At 45.8% G+C, this 19,999-nt stretch overlaps 1 protein-coding gene across 2 annotated transcripts in view; it reads right to left on the bottom strand.

The window, feature by feature from the left end:
* wdpcp (WD repeat containing planar cell polarity effector) overlaps window positions 1–17,584 on the bottom strand; it is a 236,262-nt gene extending 218,678 nt beyond the window's left edge. The window contains exon 1 of one of the 2 annotated variants that reach the window (XM_045701792.1): window positions 16,428–17,584. The gene's annotated coding sequence lies outside the window, so the exon portion shown is untranslated. The remainder of the gene's footprint in view (window positions 1–16,427) is intronic. The other variant, XM_045701791.1, reaches the window with a different exon arrangement.
* Between the last annotated feature and the right edge of the window lie 2,415 nt (window positions 17,585–19,999).

The raw sequence follows: 19,999 nt of genomic DNA, 5'->3' as shown, positions 1-19,999 counted from the left end.
CAGGTACCTCTTTTAGCCCTTTCACCTCTCAGCCTGAGACGGACCAGGTACCTCTTTTAGCCCTTTCACCTCTCTGCCTGAGACGGACCAGGTACCTCTTTTAGCCCTTTCACCTATCAGCCTGAGACGGAGCAGGTACCTCTTTTAGCCCTTTCACCTCTCTGCCTGAGACGGACCAGGTACCTCTTTTAGCCCTTTCACCTCTCAGCCTGAGAAGCTGCAGAGGTCTGAAACGCGTCCACCCTACAGAGCGACACACACAGACACACACCTGGCGGCCCTCCATCTGACGGAAGGTCCAAGTGACCAGCCATGTGTAAACACACACACGTCCAATAGCCCTCCTCAGCGGGCACAAAGCTTCAGCACTCCAAGCAATGCCATGGCCTGCGTCCATCCTACTACACCTCACACTCACACACTTTTAGCAGAGAGAAAACTTCTCCAGACAATGGTAGTGGTGCAGTTCTTTGCTAGGTCAAGTCCTGTCTTGTCAGGTCCTGTCTTCTCAGGTCCTGTCCTGTCTTGTCTTGTCAGGTCCTGTCTTCTCAGGTCCTGTCTTGTCAGGTCCTGTCAAGTCCTGTCAGAATATTTCATAATGAGCCTTTGATTGGTCAAATTGTGTCAGTAATTCCTTATTATGTACTTTGTAATGTTGTGCTGCACTATAGGAATGAGGACTCCCTCGTTCCCATAAATAAAGGTGTCATTTATAATAATTATAATATATTGTGACAAATCTGGAACATATTCTAACAACTTTGAACAAGTAATCAGAAATGAGCTAAACCCAAAATTAGATGCATGCTACTGCATACACAAATCTTTTAGGAATCCATTCTTTGTAAATCACCATAACCTGCCAGTCTGTCCCTTTCCAGGCCACATGAGAGACACCATATTGTTTCCTTCTTCCTGCAGACCTCTAGATCTGACCCTCTCCTTCATTCTGAAGCAGCTTTAAGGTGAAGCCCACCCATTCCAAACCTGATTTTCCACAGGTTTATGCTATTCTGCCGTCGGAGCGTACCGTACCCCCACTAAGTCTTAGACAATGTCACTTTTCCTTTACCATGTATAGTCTATGTCAGAGTCTCAAATAGCACCCTATTCCCTTTAGGCCCCGGTCAAAAGTAGTGCACTATATAGGGAATAGGACTCCATTTGGGATGTTCTGTATCGGCCTGTTTAGTTCCCCAGAGACCCGCGGTGTGTTTGTGATTTCATGTAGCTTTTCCTCCAGCCTGTTAGCCATCTGTACATTTAGTCACCTTTATTAGAAGACTGTGCAATAGCCACTTGAGCGCGTACGACCAAAAGCACCTAGACCATTGGTTGAGAAAACCGTTGTGTTATGTGGAGGGTAAAGAAATGATTGGTCGACAGGCTCTGTGCTGAAGGACTTTTGGCAAATTCAAGAACCGTGGCCATTTGAGGTAAATGTATCTTCCACTGTGTTCCTGGTTAACTCTGTTAGCTGGGCTTATGGACAAACAGATGTGTCCGTTGTCAATCCAGAAAATCAGCCTTTTACTACGACAACTTGTGAACATCATACTTAATAACTTCAATGTCTCAAAGCTACAACTTCTCTCAGGGTCTCGTCTGTCTTCACTGCTGTGAGGGTGGCTCTGGGTGCGTCCTAAAGGGGACCCTATTCCCTATACAGTGTACTACTTTGGAAATGGAATAGGGTGCCATTTGGCATGACTTTAAAAGTAGTGCACTATGTAGGGAATAGGTTGCCATCCTATGAGTAATTCCATGGCTAGCTGGAGATAGTGTGGAAGGCTTAAGTCATCATCACCGTCACACTGACTCACCCTGCCCTGATCAACACACACAATCTACACTACACCCTCTCAGGCTATTGTGTGAGAACACACACACACACACACACACACACACACACACACACACACACACACACACACACACCGCCTCTCACCTGGATCAGCCATGTGAGGTGCTGCTTCATTGGGCTAGGCCGTGCTTCTGTGTGTATGTGTGTGAGAGAGAGAGTAGTAGGAACATGTCATATATCTCTGCAGAAAGCTGTGTGTCTGTGTATAGGCCGTGTGTGTGTGTGTGTGTGTGTCCACGTCCTGGTGAAAACCACAAGCCCCCATTTCTCTGACACGTGACACCGAGTGGGCACCTCGTCTTTCCTCCTTACCTTCCTCCTCTCCCTCCCTGTTCTCCCCTCCTGCACGTGTACACAAGTTTACCACTGCCAGGACAACGGGTCGGGCCTATCCCGTTGGCACAGCAACCCAAACTATCCTGGCTATCCTCTGTGGTGTGACCCAGGGCAGTAGTCAAAATGGCCCTTAATCTAAACCACTGTCTTGTTGTGGGGGAAACCATTCCTTTTACACACACACACAAAATCAACACTTTGGCGACAAACACTCGGCAGAACCCTGTGGCCCTTTATGGTTGTGGCCCCCTCGGCAGCACTCTGTGGCCCTTTATGGCTGTGGCTCCATTGGCAGCACCCTGTGGCCCTTTATGGCTGTGGCCCCATTGGCAGCACCCCGTGGCCCTTTATGGCTGTGGCCCCATTGGCAGCACCACGTGGCCCTTTATGGCTGTGCAAGGAGGTGTGAACGCCAGACGAGACCCAACAGCCCCCTGGATCTCTGACCTGACTGTCCAGTTGGATGGATTTGGGCTAATGAAAAGGTGGTGGTGGAGTGATGTTGCTTTGAGTCACAAAGGGCACACTATTCCTATGTTGTGTACTACTTTTGACCAGGTCTCGTAGACTTAAAAGTAGTGCACTATGTAGGGAATATGGTGACATTTGGGAGACATGTTGAGTGGGGTACTTGCTTGATTTTCGTTGTTAAACCCACAACAACAACGACGATGAAATGAAAAAACCCACCTTTAAGTTGACATGAGGCGCTGCCTGCTGCCATATCAGAACACGTTGTTGTCACATTTTCAGTTATCCTCTGCTGCGTTTAGAAAAAAATAAGTGTGTTTGTGTCGGGAGTGTCAAAAACACAGAGGGCAAGGGAAACGAGTAGCTGGAAAGATACAACGGAAGATCTTGGACTTGTGGCTGTCTAGCGCCCTCTTGTGTTGGCAGGAAGAAGCTGCTGAGCCTTGGAGTGACACATACCAAGGGACTACAGTACATACCAAATGGCACCCTATTTCCTACATAGAGCACTACTTTTGACCAGGGCCCAGAGGGAATATGTATGGTAGGGTGCCATTTGGGACACACACCAAGATGAAAGAACTCATCAACAATCACTGAAGTGAAACAAAAAGAGACATGAACCTCCTTTTTCTCACCTTTCTAGAACTGATAGTCTGTATTAGTGTTAAATGGGAACTGATAGTCTGTATTAGTGTTAAATGGGAACAGATAGTCTGTATTAGTGTTAAATGGGAACTGATAGTCTGTATTAGTGTTAAATGGGAACAGATAGTCTGTATTAGTGTTAAATGGGAACTGATAGTCTGTATTAGTGTTAAATGGGAACAGATAGTCTGTATTAGTGTTAAATGGGAACAGATAGTCTGTATTAGTGTTAAATGGGAACTGATAGTCTGTATTGGTGTTAAATGGGAACAGATAGTCTGTATTGGTGTTAAATGGGAACAGATAGTCTGTATTGGTGTTAAATGGGAACTGATAGTCTGTATTAGTGTTAAATGGGAACAGATAATCTGTATTGGTGTTAAATGGGAACTGATAGTCTGTATTAGTGTTAAATGGGAACTGATAGTCTGTATTAGTGTTAAATGGGAACAGATAATCTGTATTGGTGTTAAATGGGAACTGATAGTCTGTATTAGTGTTAAATGGGAACTGATAGTCTGTATTAGTGTTAAATGGGAACAGATAGTCTGTATTGGTGTTAAATGGGAACTGATAGTCTGTATTAGTGTTAAATGGGAACTGATAGTCTGTATTAGTGTTAAATGGGAACTGATAGTCTGTATTAGTGTTAAATGGGAACTGATAGTCTGTATTAGTGTTAAATGGGAACTGATAGTCTGTATTAGTGTTAAATGGGAACTGATAGTCTGTATTAGTGTTAAATGGGAACTGATAGTCTGTATTAGTGTTAAATGGGAACAGATGAGGATCTTCTGTGGCGGAAGGAAACAAGACAGACGTTTGTTGAGGAAATGGAGACATCATGAAGCCTCCATCAATCAACGACCCAATGAAACAAATGTGCTTTGATTCCGTTACCTGTTTCACGGCCCATTTGCTTGTGCAAACACCGGAGGGAGAGAAAGACAGGGAGAGAGGGAGTGACAGAAAGGGAGAGGTAGAGAGAGAGAGTAAGAGAGTGGTAGAGAGAGAGCGAGAGAGAGAGGCTAATGAGAGAGACAGAGAGAGAGAGAGAGAAACAGAGAGATCAATCATTGCAGACCCAGGGACATGTACTAGTATGTGGTGACCTAAACGCGTTCACAGTCAGAGCGTTCACAGTCAGAGCGTTCACAGTCAGAGCGTTCACAGTCAGAGCGTTCACTGTCAGAGCGTTCACTGTCAGAGCGTTCACAGTCAGAGCGTTCACAGTCAGAGCGTTCACAGTCAGAGCGTTCACAGTCAGAGCGTTCACAGTCAGAGCGTTCACAGTCAGAGCGTTCACAGTCAGAGCGTTCACTGTCAGAGCGTTCACAGTCAGAGTGTTCACTGTCAGAGCGTTCACTGTCAGAGCGTTCACTGTCAGAGCGTTCACTGTCAGAGCGTTCACTGTCAGAGCGTTCACTGTCAGCCCACTGACACCCCTATCAGATCACAGCAAAATCACAGCCTACTTGAACAGAGCAATGTTCATGCAATTATCATGAGGCATCAAAACTGAACAGCCTGCATACCATTAAGAAATGCTACAGATGGAAAGAAAGTAGTGTAGAAACCTAACAGAAAACAATTAGGCAACAACAAATACAAGTTCCTTGACAAAATGTTTCACTGTGATAGTGAAGGTGTAAACTTGGCTGTAGAAACCCTAAATAGTATAAAATGAACAACAATGAGAAATGGTTTGATGAAGAATGCAATAACCTAAGAAAGGAATTGAGGAACCTGTCCAACCAAAAACATAGAGGACCAGAAAACCTGAGTCTACGCCTTCACTATGGTGAAGCACTAAAATAATACAGAAATACACTACGGAAAAAGAAGGAACAGAAATCAGCTCAATGTAATTGAAGAATCCATAGAATCTAACCACTTCTGGGAAAATTGGAAAACACTAAACCAACAACAACATGAAGAGCTGGAGATGTCTGGATAAACCACTTCTCCAATCTTTTTGGCCCTTTAACAAAGAACAGACAACAAAAACATATATATGATACATTTAAAATATTAGAGTCAGCTATTCAATTACATTGAATGAACTACAGGACAAAATGGAAACCCTTCAACCCCAAAAAGACTGTGGTGTTGATGGGATCCTCAATGAAATGATCAAATATACAGACAACAAATTCCAATTGGCTATACTAAAACACTTTAACATCATCCTTAGCTCTGGCATCTTCCCCAATACTTAGAACCAAGGACTGATCCCCCCCCATCCACAAAAGTGGAGACAAATTCGACCCCAATAACTACCGTGGGATATGCGTCAGCAGCAACTTTGGGAAAATCCTCTGCATTATCACTAACAGCAGACTCCTACATTTCCTCAGTGAAAACAATGTCCAGAGCAAATGTCAAATTGGCTTTTTACCAAATTGCCGTAAGACAGACCACATATTCACCCTGCACACCCTTATTGACAAATAAACAAACCAAAACAAAGGCTAAGTCTTTTAATGCTTTGTTGATTTTTTTAAATCTGACTCAATTTGGCATGAGGGTCTGCTATCTAAATTGATGGAAAGTGGTGTTGGGGGAAAACATACGACATAAAATCCATATACACAAACAACAAGTGTGCGGTTAAAATTGTCAAAAAACATAACTTTCTTTCCTCAGGGCCGGGTGGTGAGATAGGGATGCAGCTTGAGCCCCACCCTCTTCAACATATATCTCAACGAATTGGAGAGGGCACTTGAACAGTCTGCAGCACCCGGCCTCACCCTACTAGATTCTGAAGTCAAATGTCTACTGTTTGCTGATGATCTGATGCTTCTGTCACCAACCATGGAGGGCCTACAGCAGCACCTAGAGCTTCTGCACAGATTCTGTCAGACTTGGGCCCTGACCGTAAATCTCAGTAAGACAAAAATAATGGTGTTCCAAAAAAGGTCTAGTTGCCAGGACCACAAATACAATTTCCATCTAGTCACGGTTGCCCTAGAGCACACAAAATACGACACATACCTCAGCCTAAACATCAGCACCACAGGTAACTTCCACAAAGATGTGAACGATCTGAGAGACAAGGCAAGAAGGGCAGAATACCTGACCACTGTGACTGAGCCAAAATTAAGGAAAACTTTGACTATGTATAGACTCAGTGAGCATAGCCTTGCTATTGAGAAAGGCCGCCGTAGGCAGACCTGGCTCTCAAGAGAAGACAGGCTATGTGCACACTGCCCACAAAATGAGGTGGAAACTGAGCTGCACTTCCTAACCTCCTGCCAAATGTATGACCATATCAGAGACACATATTTCCCTTAGATTACAAAGATCCATGAAGAATTTGAAAACAAATCCAATTTTGATAAACTCCCATATCTACTGGGTGAAATACCGCAGTGTGCCATCACAGCAGCAAGATTTGTGACCTGTTGCCACCAGAAAAGGTCAACCACTGAAGAACAAACACTATTGTAAATACAACCAATATTTATGTTTATTTTAACTTTCATGCTTGAACTATTTGCACACTAGTCCACTTTTTTTGGCAAGGTAAACATATGTTTCCCACGACAACCATTGAATTGAATTGTGTGAAAGAGACAGAGCGCGACAGAAAGAGAGTGACGGAGAGAGAGAGAGACGAAGAGAGAGAGCGGGAGAAAGAAAAGAGAGAGAAGGATAGAGGGGGGAGGTTGCTAGGGGGAACACACTTCTGAAGTGAAAATGAGGTGTGTGTTATTATTATTCATTATGAATTGGCCTGTACCTCTGCCAAGAGCCTGCGTGTGCGTGGAGACCGGCAGCTTCTCTAACAGCATGCCTGGGGTTGTCTTCTTGAGTCCTTTTTTGCATCCCAAATGGCACCCTATAAAGTGCACTACTTTTGACTAGGGTGCTATTTGGGACGTAATCTCAGTTTCCTGCAGCTCTAAGGTTTAGGGAATAGGGTGTCACTCAGGACGTACCCTCAGTCTCCTGCAGCTCTGGGATGCAGTCTGAGTGAGTGTTTGGTGCAAGCTGACACTTGGCACCAACTTGATTCAAACCTGCTTGGGTTTTCAGTTAATGAGCGAGCAGCACGTCAAGGCAGAGGACACACTTAGAACCCTGCAGACATGTCTTAAACGCACTACGCAACAATCACAACAACTCAAAGGCAACTGAACTGAAGGCTATTTCTGGTTAAAGGCCATTGTTATCAACAGCAATGTGCAAGGGTTGTTAAGAATAGGCCTCCTGGGGCGGCAGCTAGCCTAGTGGTTAGACCATTGGGCCAGTAACCAGCAGGTTGCCTAGTGGTTAGAGAGTTGGGCCAGTAACCAGCAGGTAGCCTAGTGGTTAGAGTGTTGGGCCAGTAACCAGCAGGTAGCCTAGTGGTTAGAGCGTTGGACCAGTAACCAGCAGGTAGCCTAGTGGTTAGAGAGTTGGGCCAGTAACCAGCAGGTAGCCTAGTGGTTAGAGGGTTGGGCCAGTAGCCAGCAGGTAGCCTAGTGGTTAGAGAGTTGGGCCAGTAACCAGCAGGTAGCCTAGTGGTTAGAGGGTTGGGCCAGTAACCAGCAGGTAGCCTAGTGGTTAGAGTGTTGGGCCAGTAACCAGCAGGTAGCCTAGTGGTTAGAGAGTTGGGCCAGTAACCAGCAGGTAGTCTAGTGGTTAGAGCGTTGGGCCAGTAACCAGCAGGTAGCCTAGTGGTTAGAGCGTTGGGCCAGTAACCAGCAGGTAGCCTAGTGGTTAGAGAGTTGGGCCAGTAACCAGCAGGTAGCCTAGTGGTTAGAGAGTTGGGCCAGTAACCAGCAGGTAGCCTAGTGGTTAGAGAGTTGGGCCAGTAACCAGCAGGTAGCCTAGTGGTTAGAGCGTTGGACCAGTAACCAGCAGGTAGCCTAGTGGTTAGAGAGTTGGACCAGTAACCAGCAGGTAGCCTAGTGGTTAGAGCGTTGGGCCAGTAACCAGCAGGTAGCCTAGTGGTTAGAGAGTTGGGCCAGTAACCAGCAGGTAGCCTAGTGGTTAGAGCATTGGGCCAGTAACCAGCAGGTAGCCTAGTGGTTAGAGAGTTGGGCCAGTAACCAGCAGGTAGCCTAGTGGTTAGAGCGTTGGGCCAGTAACCAGCAGGTAGCCTAGTGGTTAGACCGTTGGGCCAGTAACCAGCAGGTAGCCTAGTGGTTAGACCGTTGGGCCAGTAACCAGCAGGTAGCCTAGTGGTTAGAGAGTTGGGCCCGTAACCAGCAGGTAGCCTAGTGGTTAGACCGTTGGGCCAGTAACCAGCAGGTAGCCTAGTGGTTAGACCGTTGGGCCAGTAACCAGCAGGTAGCCTAGTGGTTAGAGAGTTGGGCCAGTAACCAGCAGGTAGCCTAGTGGTTAGACCATTGGGCCAGTAACCAGCAGGTAGCCTAGTGGTTAGAGCGTTGGGCCAGTAACCAGCAGGTAGCCTAGTGGTTAGACCGTTGGGCCAGTAACCAGCAGGTAGCCTAGTGGTTAGAGAGTTGGGCCAGTAACCAGCAGGTAGCCTAGTGGTTAGACCGTTGGGCCAGTAACCAGCAGGTAGCCTAGTGGTTAGAGCGTTGGGCCAGTAACCAGCAGGTAGCCTAGTGGTTAGAGAGTTGGGCCGAAAGGTTGCTAGATCAAATCCCCAAGCTGACAAGGTAAAAATCAGTCGTTCTGCCCCTGAACAAGGCAGTTAACCCACTGTTCCTAGGCCGTCATTGTAAATAATAATTTGTTCTTAACAATCTCTACACAGAATGTTCTCAGCCAAGGGAAGCCTGGTGAAGACAGTGGAAAATAGATTATTCATGCATTTCTTCATTCTGTGTACTCAGACTAGGCTGTAAATACACCATACATAGCCAGCAGGCCTGGGAAACTCCAGTCCTCAGGTGTCCTGATTGGTGTCACAGTTTTGCCCCAGTCCCAGCTAACACACCTGACTCCAATCATCAACTAATCATGATCAGTTTAGAATGCAATTAGTTTAAATCAGGTGTGTTTACTAGGATGGAGAGAAAGTGTGACACCAATCAGGCCCCTGAGGACTGGAGTTACCCCCCCGGGGACTGTAGTTCCCCCCCGAGGACTGGAGTTCCCCCCCGAGGACTGGAGTTACACCCCCCTCTGAGGACTGGAGTTACCCCACCCCTGAGGACTGGAGTTACCCCACCCCTGAGGACTGGAGTTACCCATCCCTGAGGACTGGAGTTACCCATCCCTGAGGACTGGAGTTACCCCCCCCTGAGGACTGGAGTTACCCCCCCTCTGAGGACTGGAGTTACCCCCCCCTGAGGACTAGAGTTGCCCACCCCTGAGGACTGGAGTTACCCATCCCTTCAGACCAAACCCAGCAACATGCAAGAACAAACACCAGGATCAACACAGCCCAACACTGACATCTAGTGTTCTCATGAGGTTACTGCATTTGTCTACCAGTCAATAACAGGGGACAGATAACCTATTCTATACCAAACAATTGAGCCACTGTCTGTCACTGTCTGCACTGCAATACTTGATAAAATAGTGCCTGGTCCAGGGCCTGTATTTAAAAAGCCTCAAGTCTGATTGCTGATCTAGGATCAGGTCCCACCCCTGGCTGTCCATAGTCTTATTCATTATGCTCTAAAAGAAAACAGATCCTAGATCACCTCTTCGTGGATACAGGCTCTGATCCTGATCCTCTTCCTAGGGCATCTTCCATCTAACACCTCATCCAAGTCAAGAGAATGTGACGACGGAATACGTTACATTGTTGAGATGCAGATCAGTAATAATGATGTCTACAATGTCTGGCAGGACAGCGATGGTGATATAAAATCAGCCATGGGGGATGTTGATCGTTTTTAGAATGAGTCTCAAAATGGCACCCTATGGGCCCTGGTGAAAAGTAGTGCACTATATAGGGAATAGGGTGCCATTTGGGATGCATCCGTGGTGTGTGTGGAAGACTGGTTGTGCTGCTATCAGGAGGGTTTATGGAACGCTAGGCTATCTGGGCTGAGAGGGAGATAAGAGTGGTAGCTATAGTCTGCCCTCTGTCATGTAGAAAATCTCACAGCGTGAAAAAGATCACAATCGATGATTATGATTGACTGTTTTTTCCATTCTTATAACACATGCAGTAAATCTCCTCCCAGCCTGAACATTATTACAGGTCAGCTGCTCCCACATCTGCTTATCAGTGTTTCTTAGGTGGATAACGTCAGTGCCTGGTTGAAACTGACACTGTAAACAGGAATAAATAAGTAATGATGACTTTTTCTATATATTCTAGATTGTTTTGTGCTTCTGTCCGGGCTGGCTAGATAGTAGAGAAGGTACTGTGGAGGGTTAGCTATCTTGACTGTAGGGTCACTGTGCTATACTCCCTGGGGACAAAGAGGTGGAGGACTGGGCTGCCCTCACTGGGGATGAAGAGGTGGAGGACTGGGCTGCCCTCACTGGGGATGAAGAGGTGGAGGACTGGGCTGCCCTCACTGGGGATGAAGAGGTGGAGGACTGGGCTGCCCTCACTGGGGATGAAGAGGTGGAGGACTGGGCTGCCCTCACTGGGGATGAAGAGGAAGAGGAGGACTGGGCTGCCCTCACTGGGGATGAAGAGGTGGAGGGCTGGGCTGCCCTCACTGGGGATGAAGAGGTGGAGGACTGGGCTGCCCTCACTGGGGATGAAGAGGAAGAGGAGGACTGGGCTGCCCTCACTGGGGATGAAGAGGAAGAGGAGGACTGGGCTGCCCTCACTGGGGATGAAGAGGAAGAGGAGGACTGGGCTGCCCTCACTGGGGATGAAGAGGTGGAGGACTGGGCTGCCCTCACTGGGGATGAAGAGGTGGAGGACTGGGCTGCCCTCACTGGGGATGAAGAGGAAGAGGAGGACTGGGCTGCCCTCACTGGGGATGAAGAGGAAGAGGAGGACTGGGCTGCCCTCACTGGGGATGAAGAGGAGGAGGACTGGGCTGCACTCCCTGGGGATGAAGAGGAGGAGGAGGAGGAGATAGGAGAGGGGGAGAGAGAGATAGGAGGAAAGGGAGTGAAGAAGAGAGGGAGAGGGCGAAGGTTGATGAGGAGAGAAGAGGGGAAAGTGGTCTGGAAGGAAGAAGAATGGAAAGAGGGGATACACTGTGGAGTAAGGACACACTGTCATCACACATGTTTTAATTGACAGCTGCAGGCATCAGAGATCAGTGTGTGCCAACAATCACAGCTCCCATCTCCTCTTGGGGCTCTTTTACATCAGCAGTCGTCACAAAGTGCCAAACAGAAACCCAGCCTAAAACCCCAAAGAGAAAGCAATGCAGATGTAGAAGCACAGTGGCGAGGACAAACTCTACAGAAGTTATTAAAAACATTTGAGAGTGTTATAGGGATATAGGCTACAGCTGAAAACAATGTGATAACACAAGTAATAAATAAAATAACAGAGCATGGTCAGATCACAGGGAGCTCCACTCTCACCAATGCGGACGGCCATACAGTACACAACTGTTTCTCTCCCCAGGCATCTTTTCCACAGACACAAGCATCCATAATAAACCCCAGGACGAGTAGCTGCTGCTTTCGCAGAAACTAATGGGGATCCATAATAAACCCCAGGAAGAGTAGCTGCTGCCTTGGCAGGAACTAATGGGGATCCATAATAAACCCCAGGAAGAGTAGCTGCTACCTTGGCAGGAACTAATGGGGATCCATAATAAACCCCAGGACGAGTAGCTGCTGCTTTCGCAGAAACTAATGGGGATCCATAATAAACCCCAGGAAGAGTAGCTGCTGCCTTGGCAGGAACTAATGGGGATCCATAATAAACCCCAGGAAGAGTAGCTGCTGCCTTGGCAGGAACTAATGGGGATCCATAATAAACCCCAGGAAGAGTAGCTGCTGCTTTCGCAGAAACTAATGGGGATCCATAATAAACCCCAGGAAGAGTAGCTGCTGCCTTGGCAGGAACTAATGGGGATCCATAATAAACCCCAGGAAGAGTAGCTGCTGCCTTGGCAGGAACTAATGGGGATCCATAATAAACCCCAGGAAGAGTAGCTGCTGCCTTGGCAGGAACTAATGGGGATCCATAATAAACCCCAGGACGAGTAGCTGCTGCCTTGGCAGAAACTAATGGGGATCCATAATAAACCCCAGGAAGAGTAGCTGCTGCCTTGGCAGGAACTAATGGGGATCCATAATAAACCCCAGGAAGAGTAGCTGCTGCCTTGGCAGGAACTAATGGGGATCCATAATAAACCCCAGGAAGAGTAGCTGCTGCCTTGGCAGGAACTAATGGGGATCCATAATAAACCCCAGGAAGAGTAGCTGCTGCTTTCGCAGAAACTAATGGGGATCCATAATAAACCCCAGGAAGAGTAGCTGCTGCCTTGGCAGGAACTAATGGGGATCCATAATAAACCCCAGGAAGAGTAGCTGCTGCCTTGGCAGGAACTAATGGGGATCCATAATAAACCCCAGGAAGAGTAGCTGCTGCCTTGGCAGGAACTAATGGGGATCCATAATAAACCCCAGGAAGAGTAGCTGCAGCCTTCTACATAATTTTACATATTAGCGGAATATTTTTTAATACCACACAAATGACAGAAATTACAGGCTAAGAATGGACAGAGAGATAAGCCTATGAGTTCATCATATTTTTTTCAATGCCAAATCAGTCTGTCTTGTTTGCAACGAAACTGTCACTATTAATAAATTATTAAATCTGAGACGTCATTAAGAATTTTGATCACGGTACTTTCAAAAGTTAGGCCTACCTTTCCCCCCAGACAGAGAAAGCCAACCTTTCCCCCCCAGGCAGAGAAGGCCTACCTTTCCACCCCAGACAGAGAAGGCCAACCTTTCCACCCCAGACAGAGAAGGCCTACCTTTCCCCCCCAGACAGAGAAGGCCTACCTTTCCCCCCCAGACAGAGAAGGCCTACCTTTCCCCCCCAGACAGAGAAGACCTACCTTTCCACCCCAGACAGAGAAGGCCTACCTTTCCCCCCCCAGACAGAGAAGGCCTACCTTTCCCCCCCAGACAGAGAAGGCCTACCTTTCCCCCCAGACAGAGAAGGCCAACCTTTCCACCCCCAGGCAGAGAAGGCCTACCTTTCACCCCCAGACAGAGAAGGCCAACCTTTCCACCCCAGACAGAGAAGGCCAACCTTTCCCCCCCAGACAGAGAAGGCCTACCTTTCACCCCAGACAGGGGTTTAAGCGTCGTTCTATTCTATAGAAAGTTAGCAGCTTTAATCAATTGATAGTGACATAATTAGATGACTTCCAAGGCAAAGTCAGCCTCTGAATGTCAAAGAAACAAAACAATGATATCCCCTTGTGCATCAGAGTCACATCTTTCCTGGCTATTTTACAGCTTGTTTCTCTAGCATAAAGCATAACTTTATATACTGAACAAAAATATCAAACGCAACAATTTCTAAGATTTTACTGAGTTATAGTTCATATAAGGAAATCAGTCAATTGAAATACATTCATTAGACCCTAATCTATGGATTTAACATGACTGGGCAGGGATGCACCCACCCACTGGGGAGCCAGGCCCAGCCAATCAGAATGATTTCCCCCCCACAAAAGGGCTTTATTACAGAGAGAAATAATTGTTAGCAGGTTTCAGCATCACAATGTAAGTTACTAAAATCTGGGTTATTGTGAGGTCAATAACTCTTGATAAATACATCATGGGCAAGAAACATCTTGTTTTTAATAAAGTCAATTATAGTAGTAGCAAGCTATCAAAGTTGACCTCTGGTCCTCCTCATCTTCACGCTCTCCTTCTCATCTTCACACTCTCCTTCTCAAACTGAACAGAACATAGGCTATAGGCTAGTAGTTGACCTCTGGTCCTCCTCATCTTCACGCTCTCCTTCTCATTTTCACACTCTCCTTCTCATCTTCACACTCTCCTCCTCATCTTCACACTCTCCTCATCTTCACACTCTCCTCATCTTCACACTCTCCTTCTCAAACTGAACAGAACGTAGGCTATAGGCTAGTAGTTGCACATTTCTTTGGACACTGCCTAACCAAAGATTATTTGCGGAAAAAACCTTTCCCTCTCCTCCTGAACTGCCACCGTAGCCCTACACAGCCACTGGTTAGGCAGCACACAGAAAAACCCTTATCAGCAAGAGCAAAACAGGCCGGGGCTCAGGGTTGGAATATCCTTTGCAGTGTGTAATTCAGCCTCGTTTTATTTACACCATCCCAGCAGCTATCTTGGAAATATAACTTTGCTCTGTGCTTCACTGAGCATGCACTTCATAGCCTAGTATAGGCTATGGATCATTTGATTGAGACCACACTAAATAGCCTATAGGTGCAATTGATAAAGCACGCCTGCAGAGAATCAGAGATGAGGGGCGGCATCAGGCACACATCCATATACTGCCTAATAAGCAACTCATTCTAAAACACTGAGAAATATTGACATTTCATTAATTACATGACCCTCCACATTTCCTTCCATTCTGTACATTTCAATCTGTCCCTTAATCCACGGTTGATACAGTCCCAAAATGTTTTCCATGTCAGCGGTCAAGCTTTCTAAATATTGGACATTCAAGAAGCAAAGTGTCACCGGCCATGTCAGGGAGAGTTTTTGCATTCCCTAACCTTTTCCTATCTCCTAACCTGCTGTGTTAATTCTCCTAACCTGCTGCATTAATTCTCCTAACCTGCTGCGTTAATTCTCCTAACCTGCTACGTTAATTCTCCTAACCTGCTGCGTTAATTCTCCTAACTTGCTGTGTTAATTCTCCTAACCTGCTGCGTTAATTCTCCTAACCTGCTGCGTTAATTCTCCTAACTTGCTGCGTTAATTCTCCTAACTTGCTGCGTTAATTCTCCTAACCTGCTGCGTTAATTCTCCCTAACCTGCTGCGTTAATTCTCCCTAACCTGCTGCGTTAATTCTCCTAACTTGCTGTGTTAATTCTCCTAATCTGCTGCGTTAATTCTCCTAACCTGCTACATTAATTCTCCTAACCTGCTGTGTAAAGTCACTTCTGCATGTAGAGGCACAGAAGAGTAAGGGTTGATAGGATGTAACCTACAACTCTGGTCCCTTTGTCCAACTGATGTAATGACCCTGTAATGAGGGTACTATAATATTCATCACTAGGATCGGCTGACAGAGACTGAGATGCTATCTGCGCATGCACCACACACACACAGTACTATACAGGGGGTCCTCTCAGTCTCCATACAATCAAAACAAAAATGGGGAAATGGAAAGACACGGGAAGGATCCAAGTGAAGGCACACATCAAGATGTTTGAATGTATTCTTATTGCGACCTTAACCCAACACCTAGCGACCTCGTCAAGACATTTGAACCTCTTCGCATAACGGTTAAGGTGTTGGCTTGACAGTCTCTGGACCCGTGTTCGAGATCTGGTCAGGATTACCCCCAGAATTCCCTACATTGGTGTCAGAAGTGGGATGGCCATCGGAGAGGCATGTACACGTGAGGGGCATGGTACAGAGAAGAGTGGGATCACGCTTTCCCGAAGGAAGGGGGCAATGTGTAATGTAGCGACCTTAACCCAACACCAACCTAGTCAAGAGGTTCACCTCTTTGCGTAATGGTTGAGGTGTTGGCTTGACAGTCACTGTACACGGGTTTGAGTCCCGGTCGGTGCTACCCACCGAATTCGCAACATTATCAATAAAGGGCTATTCCAATGAATTAAACAATCTCCATTATACGTTTTGGTTTAAAACGTTAAATTGTAGGAGCAGGAATAGTGAAACCATAGAAACTTCCCCTTTCATCTGTGGTGACCTCTTCCCAATACTCCCGGCCAATTCAATTCCATCATTAGTTGGGTTTAATCCACTCTTTCATAATATTGACTTTGTGGAGTGTGGTGGATGGGCAACACCCTCTCTCACACACACACACACAACTTTCAGCTGTCAAAAGCCAACTCAATTTAAAACACATAAAAATGCAACATGTAGTTTAGGCTACTCACTAACCTCAATCAGCTCTCTTGAATCTGTTTTTAGGCAAAAACAAACCAACTATTTGCATTGTCTCTGGAATAACTTTCGATTGTTAAAACATGCATACAAACTGTGTGCAAATGCAGCTATATACACAACGCCAATGTTGTCTCAAACGTTTATTGATACATGCATGCATCAACTTACACTGTGATGATGCTGAAGAAACGATGTTCCCCCGATATGAAATCACAACATGAAGACTGAAGATGGACTTTTGCAAGTTCTGGCTAGACAGCCAACACTAGCTAATAACAGCAACTTGTTTTCTATATATCTGTAACTACAAATTCAGCAAGCTATGGACTGCTTGTGAAGCGCAACAGATTTCCAGGCTGTAAAGATTTCGACGTGTTCCATATAAACAAAAATGAGCTAAACCTTCACAAATGAACATCCAAGACCGCTTAGCCAGCTCGCTAGAGGAAACGCTAGCTGTATGTTTTGGGCGGAATGGAGATTTGAGCGCCGTGTCCAGGCAACCAAAAGCTTCACCCTCAACTTTTCAGCTGATCAGAGCTGCTTCGCTTGTAAGCAACAACGCTAGCTATCCGGTTCCGTGTACCAAGAGAAAGTATTCTACACATGGGTATTTTGGCCTTTTCCCCACAATTTGGATTGTTTGTTACAACAATTTTGGAAATGTTTTACAATAATACATTTATAATCAGCTAAACTGGCCACGTGAAATCTAGACGTGTGTTCTCGCGACACGCGGGAAGGAACGCTGGTCTTCTTCTTCTTCTTCTTCTTCTTCTTCTTCTTCTATGAGGTTTAATGGCGGTTGGATCCAATTTGTTGCATTACCGCCACCTACTAGACTGGAGTACAACTCCCTTATACTTCGCTTGAAAAAAAAAAAAAGCCCTCTATAAATAGCCTATCATCTAACACTACACTCACTAATTTTAAAATTATATAAAATAAATGAACACCACCCTTCTTCACTAATTACATGTATTTATTCCTACCTCATGCCATCATCCTGAAAGGATGGGACATCACCACTTAACACACCCTGTAACTCTTCTGATGTCTCGCACACCCAAATACCTCTCTGCAGCTGCCACCACAACCTCAATTTTCTGCGACTTCAGTTCCATCCCTGCAGTACAGTTGATAACCATTGCTATAAATGCTAAAAATCCTATCTTACGGAAACTTATATCACTTTTTGTCCTATCCCTCTGTAGTGGTATATCTCTACTACTCTCCCCACTCCTCCCCCTTAACCCATCTTCCTCTACTTTCTTCACTGCCTCAGCATATGACAACTTCTGCAATACTAACCCTGGAAACCTCAACCTGCCTCTCTTGTATGGGACATTTCTGATCCCCAGCTCCATGGGCACCCCTACAATTAACACATTCCACTACTTTCCCCAATACTACACTTTCCTTTGTCTCATGCCCTTCTGCACATTTCTCACACCTTGGACCCTCCCTCCTACACACTGCTGCCACATGCCCATTAGCTGGACACCTGTAACAACGTAATGTATTTGGCACATATGCTTGTACAGGATAACTTATATATCCTAACTTTACTTTGTCAGGCAAAGACTCATCTTCAGAACTCAAAAGAACAGACAATGACTCGTCCGTTTCTCCACTCTCGTCACCCTTTCTGCGTCGCATCAAACGACGAGCATCACATACACCGAGAATCTTTCCCCTCAGCTGGTGAACTTTTATATTTACTGCTTCCCCAGTTATCACTCCTTTCATTGGTGCCCTTTTCTTGAGAACGAAACAATTAACTTTTCTTGCTCCCATTCGTTTTATTCCGAGCGCATTCTCCCTCTGATCAACATAAACATAAACAATTATCACTAGACCACTTCTGGTTACCCTCACCGATTCCACATTACCCAACTCTTTTTTTCACCCACCATGAAACCACAAATGGATCAGCCAAAAGGCAAGAGTCCACTTTTTTCATAAACTTCCCTTCTACTGTCACAGACTCATCTTCATCCTGATCCTCGGCGCATACCTCGGTCTCCGATAACTTTACCGCACCTACCACCTCCGATACTTCACCCTCATTCACTTCCATTTCTCCTCCTGTCTTCAGCTCCCTCTGCTTACACTTTCTACCATTCTTCCATTCTTCTTCAAACCATCTCCCTTTTTTCCACCATTTTTATCCGACTCAAGCTCACCCTCTTCTTCCCTCTCTCTCTTAGACCTCCTCTGCCTCTCTTTTTCCCTCCATTCCTCCTCCGTTTTCCAAGTATTCGTCTCCTTATGATAATACTGCACTACTCCTGACAACCATCTTGTTCTTGCTTTCTCTAGGGACTCCATTTCCGCCGAGGCGTCCGCCCTCCTCCCGGAACCCTGTTACCGTTTTTATTTTCGTCCTGAACTCTGGCCAGTGTTGCCAACTGTTTCTCAAGGACAGTAGCTGCTGTTCTTCTTCGTCTTCTGCTTCTTCTTCGGAGTTTAAGGTCGGTTGTCGTTCAATATGTTGCATTACCGCCCCCAACTGGCCTATTATATGAATTCATTCTACTTTGTATCTTCTCCTGAACCATGCCGATCGGCCTGGGAGGACAGGACACCACCACCCATCAAACCCTTTTACACTTCTGAAGTCAAATAACAGTAGCTATTGGTTCTTCTTCTTCTTCTTCTTCAGGGTTTTATGGCAGACTACCCCTATTGAAATATTGCCACCATCTACTGAACAGGGTCTTTTTTTAAAGTATTCCATTGCGGAAAGGGGAGGGACCCGACATCATACAAAATAAAATTAAAATATTTCTAAAACATAACACTCTATCAGTCACAGTTCAAATCCCATCCCTAAACAGGCTCAGGTGCCTGTGAGGACAGAGCATTCATCAACAGGCTTCATTGTAATGCCTCTGCTGTAAAATCCCAGAGTCCCAAAAAACTCTCAGCCACACTCACAATGATGCCTATTTTCTCAGATGTTCTCTGATAACACCCTTGATAGGCGCCCTGCTTCAAAGATCCACACATGATGCATTCCAATCCGATATCTTCTTGAGGCGCAGAGAATGCTCCTTCTATTCCATAGATACACAACAACAAAAAATAAGCCCACTTCTCGTTACTCTCATCAACGCCACCTCATCTGACGTATGCACAATTTCTTATAGATACTTCAATCGGATCTCCCAGGTAACAACATCGATCCAAAACTCTTACCCTTACAAAACCCTAACCCTTACTCAGAACTAGGTTTGGATGTATACACCGAACAAATATAAACACAACATGCAACAAATTCTAAGATTTTACTGAGTCACAGTTCATATAAGGAAATCAGTCAATTGAAATAAATTCATTAGGCCCTAATCTATGGATTTCACATAACCAGGAATACAGATATTCATCTGTTGGTCACAGATACCTTAAAAAAAAAGGTAGGGGCGTGGATTAGAAAACCAGTCAGTATCTGGTGTGACCATCATTTACCTCAATCTGCCTTTCTCTCACCGGACACCTCTGGTCTCCAGCACCATGGGTACTCCTACAGTTTACACACACAGCTTTTCCCACCAATACTACACATTGCTTCGTCTCATGCTCTCCTGCACACTTCTCACATTTAGGAATCTCCTTCCTACACACTGCTGCAACATGATCATAAGCTTGGCACCTAAAACACTGTAATAGGTTTGGGACAAAAGCTCTCATGGGATAACTGACACATTCTAACCTGACTTTGTCGGGTAAGGACTCTG

The sequence above is a fragment of the Salmo salar genome, chromosome ssa18 (genome assembly GCF_905237065.1).
Source record: "Salmo salar chromosome ssa18, Ssal_v3.1, whole genome shotgun sequence".
Taxonomy (NCBI): Eukaryota; Metazoa; Chordata; class Actinopteri; order Salmoniformes; family Salmonidae; genus Salmo; species Salmo salar.
Note: the sequence above shows the minus strand (reverse complement) of the source record. Positions and strands in the feature narration are given on the sequence as shown.